The sequence below is a fragment of the Propithecus coquereli genome, unplaced genomic scaffold (assembly GCF_000956105.1).
Source record: "Propithecus coquereli isolate 6110/MARCELLA unplaced genomic scaffold, Pcoq_1.0 Scaffold403, whole genome shotgun sequence".
In the NCBI taxonomy this organism is placed as follows: domain Eukaryota; kingdom Metazoa; phylum Chordata; class Mammalia; order Primates; family Indriidae; genus Propithecus; species Propithecus coquereli.
In genome coordinates this window covers 1,016,015-1,025,760 of record NW_012149764.1, presented here as the reverse complement: position 1 = coordinate 1,025,760, position 9,746 = coordinate 1,016,015, and positions in this window count along the sequence as shown.

The window sequence follows — 9,746 nt, the reverse complement described above, 5'->3', positions numbered from 1 at the left end:
ACCTATTCATAATCCAACTTTGTAAAGTGGCTGCCTTCCCACAACACTGGAGATTTGTCATTTTGGACAAGTACAGTCTCCTGGGCATGGTATCCAACGTATTTCCTTTTGCACTGTTTATTGCTTTAAAAGAACAATATTGCAATTTGATCCATCTGATTGCAACTGCCACTCTCAGTGAGTTTTACCCTACTGCATCAGCTCTAAGGATAGCATAGGCCAGTGCCAATCAAAAAGCTTAGGAATGCAAACTGTAAACATAACGATGAGAATTTGTCTTAAGACTGAAACCACCACATTTTGTTTTTGTTTTTGTTTTGCCTTTTCTTTAAATGATAGATTTTTTTTTTCTGGTTCTACTTGCTATTCTACAAAGTGTATCTGTTCCAGGTTTAAAATTTTACATAAACATGCCTATCGTGACAATAAGAAACAAAGAAACACCAGTATTACAAATTCAAATATTTCATCTCCATCTTGAATATGATGTAATAAAAATTAAGATAAAAAGCCTAAGCTATAATCTGTCTTTATTTTTAATTTATTTAATTGACAAATAATAATTATACATATAGGGTAGATAGTGATATTTTGATACATATAATATGTTGATCAGGTCAGAGTAGTTAGCATAGCCATCATCTCAAACATTTATCATTTGTTTGTGTTGAGTAAAAGCATCATATTTTTATAAGCCCTTTTTAGCTCGTGAAAATATTTCCCCAAATATAAGTTTTAATGAAAGTATCTTTCAGAATTTCCTGCTGCACTGCAACTCAAACAATGCCTAAACACCTTTCTTGCTGGGAGAAAGGCGCAGTCAACAACAGTGGAAGATTCGCTAGAGTAGGCGATGGCTTTCACTTGGCATTAGTGTGAATGACTTGGCATTGTCAACATGGGTGGCATTATTGTAAATACAGAACATCCTGCATAGTGATTTTCATTGTAAACCAAAAGTTTGTGATGTCAAACCTCAATAAAATTTCTTTCTGGGAATTGAACCTGCAAAATGTACACATGGCAAACGTCTTTTATTCAAACAGCCTAAAAACAAAAAGCTCACATTTGGATTGTGTACATCTGTTATCCCGTCTGGTCCTCATAACAATTATGTGACATGACTAAGTCAAGTTTTATCATTGGCTCATTTTACAGATGAAGAAATGGAAGCTTAGAGACAGAGAGAATTTACCAGGATTATAAAGCAAGCAAGTGGCAAAACAAAGATCAGAACTCAAATCTCAAATCTGTGGCTCTCATGCTTCTACCATGATGGCATATTGCCTCTCCAGAGTGATGGATATGGTGATTAAGTCATTCGAGTTTGCAAGATTCAAAATATACACACCTGGTATATACACAGGGAAAACCAATACAACACCCGTGGAATTGAATATTTTGTCGACAAACTTCCAAATGTTACAATTTCATAATGAAAAAAACGGTTATGTTTTGCTTTTAAATAAAATATTAATTCTGCCCATTACATTGTTTTGATGGTATCTCAGGGAACTTATGTGTAGGATTTTAGAAAAAAGGAGACATATAGAAAATTTGCATTTATTTAAATGTGTAAATCATTCTAACCTGAGGAATGGACCTTTTAAAAATCTCTATATTGACAGACATCGGGAGATTCAGGGATCCCTGGAATTAAATGTAAAATTAATTTGTGAGCACATATATGTTTTTTCTGGGATGATCTTTTGGTTTCATCAGACTTTCAAAGAGGGGTTTGTTTCTTAAGGAACCGTTACTCGGATAGACACAAAAACAACTTCTTCTATCCTCCACCAAAGCAGCCCATGAAGATTTCTCCATCTCCTAAGCTTTCAGGGAACTTATTGTCTGTGTGCCACATTCATTTGATACCCACTAAGCTTTGCTTTCTTTCTTAACTGTTATACATAAGAGGGATTTTATCTCAATAATCTGTTTGTTTTAGAGTACCCAGTAGCCTGCTGTGCATGTAGTGGATGCTTAGTAAATCATAGATTAATGAATGTTGACTTTCAACTCTCTAATAACTAGGGTAAGAACCCATGAAGAGTTGTGGGATCGAGCCCTTTTGTAGTCATACTTAAATAAGGTACTTAGTTGGCAAATCAATTTTAAACACAAAAAGGAAGCAATGGGTATGATTATCAAGTTATAGGATAACTTTTAAAATAGCCCCACCAGTATATAGTAACCTAGATGAATATTATCCCATTTGATGTAATTCCCTTGGCTGATGATGTGCTTATTTCAAAGATGATGCTATTGGTTGTAAGTATGTTCTGTAAGACTTTCTCATTAGGACATGCATGGAGGGCCTCAAAATGACATTAACCAGCATGACAAATTACTGTGTTCCCTGAGGGAAAACTCAATGGTTTTTTCAGTTTCAAAATATTAAGTCTACCTTGAAGGATGTAGGATTTGCTTTAACAGTATGTATGCAAAAGTCAGTTTTACGGTTTCTGAACATAAATGCAGAAAGGGACCCTCAACTCGTGTGAGGCATAGGACATAGCTGGGCTAGGCAGACAACCTCTCGTGAAAATTTCTTTCAAGAGCCAATGCTCAGTTGGAAGCCTAAACTCTGGGATGCTTCTTTACAAAATAAGCTATGGCTTACATTCATGAGGTCTGTTTAGTTTAACAATCAGTATTTGAACACTTAAAAGCACCCAGCTTTGTGCTATGCACTGGGGGCACATAATCAGCCAAGGGAATTACCAAGACTAAATTCTTAAAGAAGCTTGTGTTTTCCTGCAGTCAGGAAGCTACACACATTAACAGATATCTCAGTATAATGATATATTAATACATGTTGTTATAGAATTACATGTTGGGTAGAAAAGAGACACATGATCCAAATTGGAGCAATGAGCAAGGCTTCCTGGAAGAGGTGACATCTGAGCCAAGACTTGGAGAAGAATAAGAGCCAGGTGAGGAAAGCTGAGAAGGCTCTCCAGGCAGAGGGAAGAGAGGCGCACAGGCACAGCTGGTGTTGGATACAGCAGCATGGATTGGTGGGGGGGCGGGGGGGGGAGGGATTACAAACAGGTGAGCATTACCAGACTATTGAGCTGGGCTGGAGAACTGCAGGACGTAGGAGGACTGGAGTCAGGCCATGGTGGTCTTGAGCCTGAGCCCAAGGGCCTTGGCCTTCATTCTGTGGGCAATAAGAAGTCATCTAAGATAGGGAGTAACATGGCCTTCTTTGCACTTTGGAAAGATGATTCCATAGTTTGAAATATTCCCAGTTCCTATAGGCCATTGCTGTAATAATTTCTGTACACTGACTAGCAAAATGCTGGCTGCATATCATTTAAAAGCCACCTGACTCCACCTAATTTAATTACTTGTGACATCATCTGGAGTCACTCTGTCCCTTAAGCTCCAGATAATATGGGCTTGAACATCCATTCCACATCCTGTAGAAAGCCCATTGTCCCAGCCAAAGATTTCTAAGGGTCCTGGGGATGCTTATGCTCTCTGTGTCTAAGCTTTTGCAGTGACTGAATTAATTCAGTTAATGGGTTGTTCTGTAAGTCCCTTCTCTGTTCTGCTGCCATATCAACCCAGGTCTAGGACTGGGCTCCTTTCTACGATTTTTATCAAAACCACTCACACAGGTGTTAGTGTGTGCCACGGACTTTACTGAAGGACTGGGCGGTGAAGGGGTTTACGATGTGGAAAATGTAAGCAATTCAAAATTGCGTATTGGATGTCCCTGTGGTTTGTCACCTTGAGCCCCAAACCTCCACGGTGTACCATGTGACTCCTTCCACCCTCCTCTCCACCTTGATGCTTCACAACAACTTCCCACCCTGACCTGATTTCCTCTCTCTGTAGGATACAGGCAACTCAGCCATCTGTAGCCTACGCCCCAAACTCGGCTCAGGACCTCCTTTGGCAAATCCAAAGATTTTCCTTCCCTCATAGCGATATAGAAATTTCCTTTCCCAGGGATGTTCCCAGCCCTCCTTCCAAGGTAAAAGATGCTACATTTAGTTTTGGTTATAAATAATCTTTTTCCACTCAAATTTCACCAGATGTCTAAGGGGACTTGAAATTGCATGCAAACGGTGTGGCACTTTGGTGAATTCGAACTACTAGGTAGGCCCATTGAAATCTTATCTGTGTTGTAATGGGACAGTTCACAGAGTGCTGGGCAGTTAGAATAGGAAAGTAATCTTTGTTCATAGCATAGTCCTTTCTGGAACCTAACGGATCCTTAGATATAGGCGGTTAGCTGCCTTCTCCAAATGGAAACAGGAATATTGGGGCTAATGACTGGGAAGAGGCTGCTTTCTGTTTCATAAGTTGTTTGTCGATGTTTGGCTTCCATTCTGTGACATGCAGGGATGCAATTCTGAGACTCACCTCACTTCCTAACCCACAAAAATCCTTTTCTCAAATTTTGGGTCTTAGGAGGCTTTGTTGTCCAAAACAGTATCCATTTCTTTTTTTTATCCTAGAGGATCACAAGCTGTTGTTGAATTTATAGGCTTACTATGAGAGTCATTGTTACTTGTGGGTGAATTAAGGCATTGTCTGATGAATGGGGTCCCCTTACTGGGGAACCATAGGCAGCCATTTTCTTCTTCCTCCACAGGGACCTGTCACCTGGTCAGTAAGACAGGTGTCAGACTCAGTGACCTTGGGGGCCGTTTTAACTCAGAAATACCAGGGTTCTAAAATTTCTTAGGGAAAATAGTTTTCATAGTTTTCTAATGCCTTTAGGGACAAGGATGGTAACAGGGAAAACATAAAGGAGTTGGACAGGCAAAATATGCAGGACTCTGTCTAAAGCCATTACATTAAGAAAATTGTGCCATTCATAAAAACATTCCTCCAGAGACCATTAGCACAGAATTCCATACCAAAATAATTCTTCCAGAATGTGTTCCCGGAAGGCCTTTATCTTAAAGGGAGGGAAGAACTTAATTTGAAAGGTGGAAGCCTTTGTACTTTTGTGAACCAGGATTTATGCTTTAGGCTTGTCTTTCCTTCTAAGTTCTGACTTCTTTTGGTTAGGAAAGAGATGCATGGCTTTCCTTAGTTTCCATGAAGCCTCACTGAGTTTTTCCACCCAAGCTGGGGTTGTGCCTGTCACCCCTGCCCATTTGGGGGGAAAGCGGGCAGCCAAACTGACATCTCACAAGCAGAGGGCACAGCTGAGATGGGGACCAGTGGGATGCTACTGGATGAGGGGACCATCTCTCATCTCACCTTCTCCATACCAGGCAGACAGCCTATGCACATACCCACCACGCGACGGGCTGAATGTGGAGTGGAGCCTTCTCCCACCCCACCAGCCCAGCCCAAGCCGTGGTCATCTTTCTGGACTACTGCCAGAGTCTTCTAACTTATCTCCCTGTTTTTACCCTCGCCTCCCAGGCGTCTATTCTAAACAAAGCAGCCAGTGTGAGCCTTTTAAAATCAGAGGTCATTCCGTTGCCCCAAGTCCTCTAAAATTGTCCCATCATGTAAAAGAAAATCCCGAGTTCCCAACCTGGCCCTTCAAATCTACATCACTCATCCTTGTTCCCTTCTTTCCTCCCATTCTGCCTCTGCTACCAGCTACGAGGCCTCCTTGCTTTTCCTTAGATGAATCAAGCACATGCCTACCTCAGGACTCGTGTCTTCACTGTGCCCCCAGTGTGCTCACCCCCACAGTTTCTCCAGGGCTTCTGCTTTATCTAAAATAGCACAGTCTATTGTCCTCTATTCCCTGCTTTGTTTATCTTCACAGCTTGTATCACTGCCTGACTCCCGGCTAGGACGAGCACCCTGAAGGGATGGGGCTTTGGCTTGTCATGTTCTCACTCGTTCCACGGAATCCAGAGCCGTACCTGGCACATAGGAGGTGCTGAACGAGTGAGGGAAGTAAAGACCCACAGAGCACGTGGGTCTGTGTGTGTGGACGGATGCCTTCTGATGGGGCTGATCCACATGTTCTTCCTCAGTTTCATTAAAAAATTTAAGAAATTTTTGCACTTCCCCTTAGCTAGTGTTCAATCTAGGATGTGTCGATTATAAAACTGTCCTGGAACCTTTTAGAAACTGTTACTTGTGAGTCCCCTGAAGTCTGAGGAGGAATGCCAGTTGCTCTCTGGTTATCTGAAACCATCCTCCAGCATTTAGAAATCCTTTTTAGGAAACCACAGGGCTGTGTGTTTGGGGTGAGTCCAAAAGGCAAATTTGCTTTCAACTTTAAAGAACTAATCCTCAGCAAATCTTGCATGTAAATGGGAAAATTTAAGAAAACATACACAATGACTAAAGGTTTGAAACATATTCTCTGCCCTCAGCTAGTAGGCGAGAACTGTGTTTGAATTAGACACTATAGCATTAAATGTTCAGACCTGAAATTTAGCATTCTCCAACATTTCCTAGATTACGGGCCAATAACATTTGCTGAGTCTGATAAATCTGGAGAGTGTGCTATGCTTTCTTGAGGGGTGTAACGTTTACCGTCTTCCCCCGCTGATTAAAAAGACTTTTCTGAATAATTTGGTCACCTGTGCTCCCTAATCAGCAGAGGGTCACACATGATGTTCTCTGCAAAGCTAACAGGTGCAGGACCATTAATCTTCTTGACTTTTTTGGAATAAAAAAAATCTTCAAATGCTAGCATTTTCAGGGGGAGATTTAACAAGGAACACTTGCAACTGTGACTTTAATACAAGAGTGCAGATAAAAAATCAGATCCCAAATGGACATAATTAAAGGATTTTAACTTTTTTTTTAAAAAAAATCATTTTTTTGGTGTGAGAGAAATAGCAGGAGTTATTTGAGTGAAGCTATATATGTTGCCTCTCTTATGAGAATGCTGTGAAGGTAGGTGGTGTGATTTTTCAGGAGAGTAAAGAAACCAGCTTGGATTGTAAGCAACATACCTGTGGCCATAGCCACAGGTTAAGTAGTGCGAGAACATGCAAACTTACATCCATCTCACTGCAAATCTGGTGAGATTGACATCTCTAACAAAACACAATATCTCACTTATTAAGGATTCACTGTTGAAGTTCTGAAGATTTTTTTTTTTTTTGACAGTTTCTCTTTCCTTCAATTTACTTAATTTTCCTCCCACTATTCTTTTGGATCCTCTGAGTCAATTTCAAAGTTTAGCACCCAATGTAAGTCAAACAACTGGGGACCACTGCTTGGGAAAGTTGCAGGTGGAATATTTCTAAGGCTTACAAAGATTTTTAGCCTTATCCTAAGTGAATTTCAACACAGACCATGTAAGATCTGATGAAGGAACAGCATAAAAATGATTTTACCTGCTTGTCAAGGCCTGTCTTGTCCTGCCACCCTGGGGCCACCCTTCCTGTAGCCAGATATTGCCTGTTCTCAGTCACCCACAGGGAAGGAGCTCTGGACTAACCTAACATTCCTGGGTAATAGTAGCTTTGACTTTTGCTCCTTTCATGGGAGGGTTAGAAAGGGGGAGTTTGGAAAGATGACACACACTGTGTGCCTACAGTGAGGCACTAATTGTACTAAGAATGGCAAGAAAGGGGACATCTCTCATTCTTTCAGCCTGAAGAGTCCAGACCTTGGTGGCCCTACTTGTTTCTCAGAAAGGGGTGACAGTTGTCCTCAATGATTTGGTTGAGAGACGGTGAAAGATTCAAGTAAAAGCTTTTACAAAACGTCTCTAGAAAAAGGAAAGACTCACAATAATTATCTCAAAAATAAACTTTTATTTAAGTTCAAAGTACAGTTCATTAATAAAAGAAAAATGTTTATCTACAGGTCAGTGGGACTAGATGTGTTCCAACATGTGCCTTTAGAATTTCGAAGATACTGAGCATAATTTGGTTGTACGCACTGGACTCCCGAGGTATTACATGTTCTTAAATCACATTGTAGTATCAAGTGACATTTAAAGGGGGCAATATGGTTTTGTCAAAGCCAGTCGTGTTGTTCAAAACATTCATTTCCCCTTCTGCATGTGTGTAAGTTGAGAAATATCAAGGTTTCAGGGACAGATTCCAGAATACCTAAAATCCAATCCTAGAGTTACAGCATCTTCATTCAGTGCTGTAAGCCATAGTTCTTCCTGTCGTCTTGGTCATGTCTCTCCCTATATGAGAGCCTTGAAACTTAAGATTTATTGTGTTACAGCTTATTTCCCTCCAATATCTTATACACAGAAACGATGTTCCTTTAGGGAATCTTTATCTTTTTCTTTGCAGTCCAATAAGCTACTGCTACTTCAGTTGGATGGCCAAGGAAAATAATTTTGGAATGTCTATCATCTTGAAGGCATGACACATAACTAGCAGTTTTCTGTGCTGCCCTGATGTAGCAGTGCTAGAGGTATACTTCCGGTACACAGCCACACTGGAAGCCAACCATAGTGGGCATCCGACACCTGAGAAACTGCCGAAGCATCCTAAAATTGGTAGTAGAGGGAACTCAGCAAAAATGCAAAATGACATCCCGCTTAATATTTATACAATCCTGCATCCTTTTCTGAGAGGAGATGGCAGTAAGCACAGAGCATTTGGAATCACACATCGTTTGTAGCCTCAGATTTTATATATGTAAAATGGAGATAATACTTACCTATTAGGGTTGTTGTGAAGATCAAATTAAAGACTTGAGAGCACTTATTTAGCATAAAAGCAAGTGTATGGTTAAGAACTTAAGGGAGATTTAAAGTGCTTTGGCAGCCATCCAAAGACTATGCAGGCGCCTGAATATTTGTTTCCATGTCCTAGGCAGTAAAGTCAAAAGATTGAGGCAGAAACACACCAGCTATGTTTCTAGGGTTTAAACCATGTAATCCCTTAAGCCTCCTTAACTATATAAGGTGCTATCATGTCCTAAATTTCAGACTTAGATCTCATTAGACAGGTGTAGTGAACAGTTTGGTCAGGATCTAAAGCATGTTATACTCATAGGGAGCAAAGGGACCCATAACTCTCACTGGCAAAGTCACTTACCAGATCCTAGACTGTGCTACAATAAATGTAGAGGCCTAGCACTGATAGTGGTATTCAGTAGTGACGTCTGCCCTGCACCTACCAAATGCCAGACGCTGTGCTGAGCTCTGGGTGTGCATTTCACCGGACACTTACCACGTCACAGCGAGATAGTCCCTATCACCTCCACTTTACAGAGGCAATTAGTAACTCGCCCGAGGTCCCACACATAAGACTCACACAAAGTCTGTGCTATTAACTCCACTGCTTCTGAACAGAACCACCTTGCCACTCATGTGACTTTTCCTTAAGCACAGTTAAGGGAAAAAAAAAAACTTTTTTTTTTTTTGAGACAGAGTCTCACTCTCTTGCCTGGGCTAGAGTGCCGTGGCATCAGCCCAGCTCACAGCAACCTCAAACTCTTGGGCTCAAGTGATCCTCCTGCCTCAGCCTCCCAGAGTGCTAGGATTACAGGTGTGAGCCACCATGAAAAAAAAAAACATTTTTGATATGTCACAGGGTAACTTGAGAGCATGAACTCCCCACCCTCGGCCTGTCTTACTCCTGCCTCAGTTCCCATGGATGGAAGGAGATTTATAGGGGGACTCTGGCGGTCCCACTTCATTCCTATTATTCAGGCCAGGCTCAAAAATGCTAAACAGATTCTGGAGACACAATAGAGAGATGGGACACTACTTTTATCAGTTTGTTAGTAGCTTATCTATAGATCCCCAAATATCTAGGACCTTGCTGCTAACTTGTATTCAGCTTTGCATGTGTGACGGTAGATTATGATTGGGGTATATACAAAGA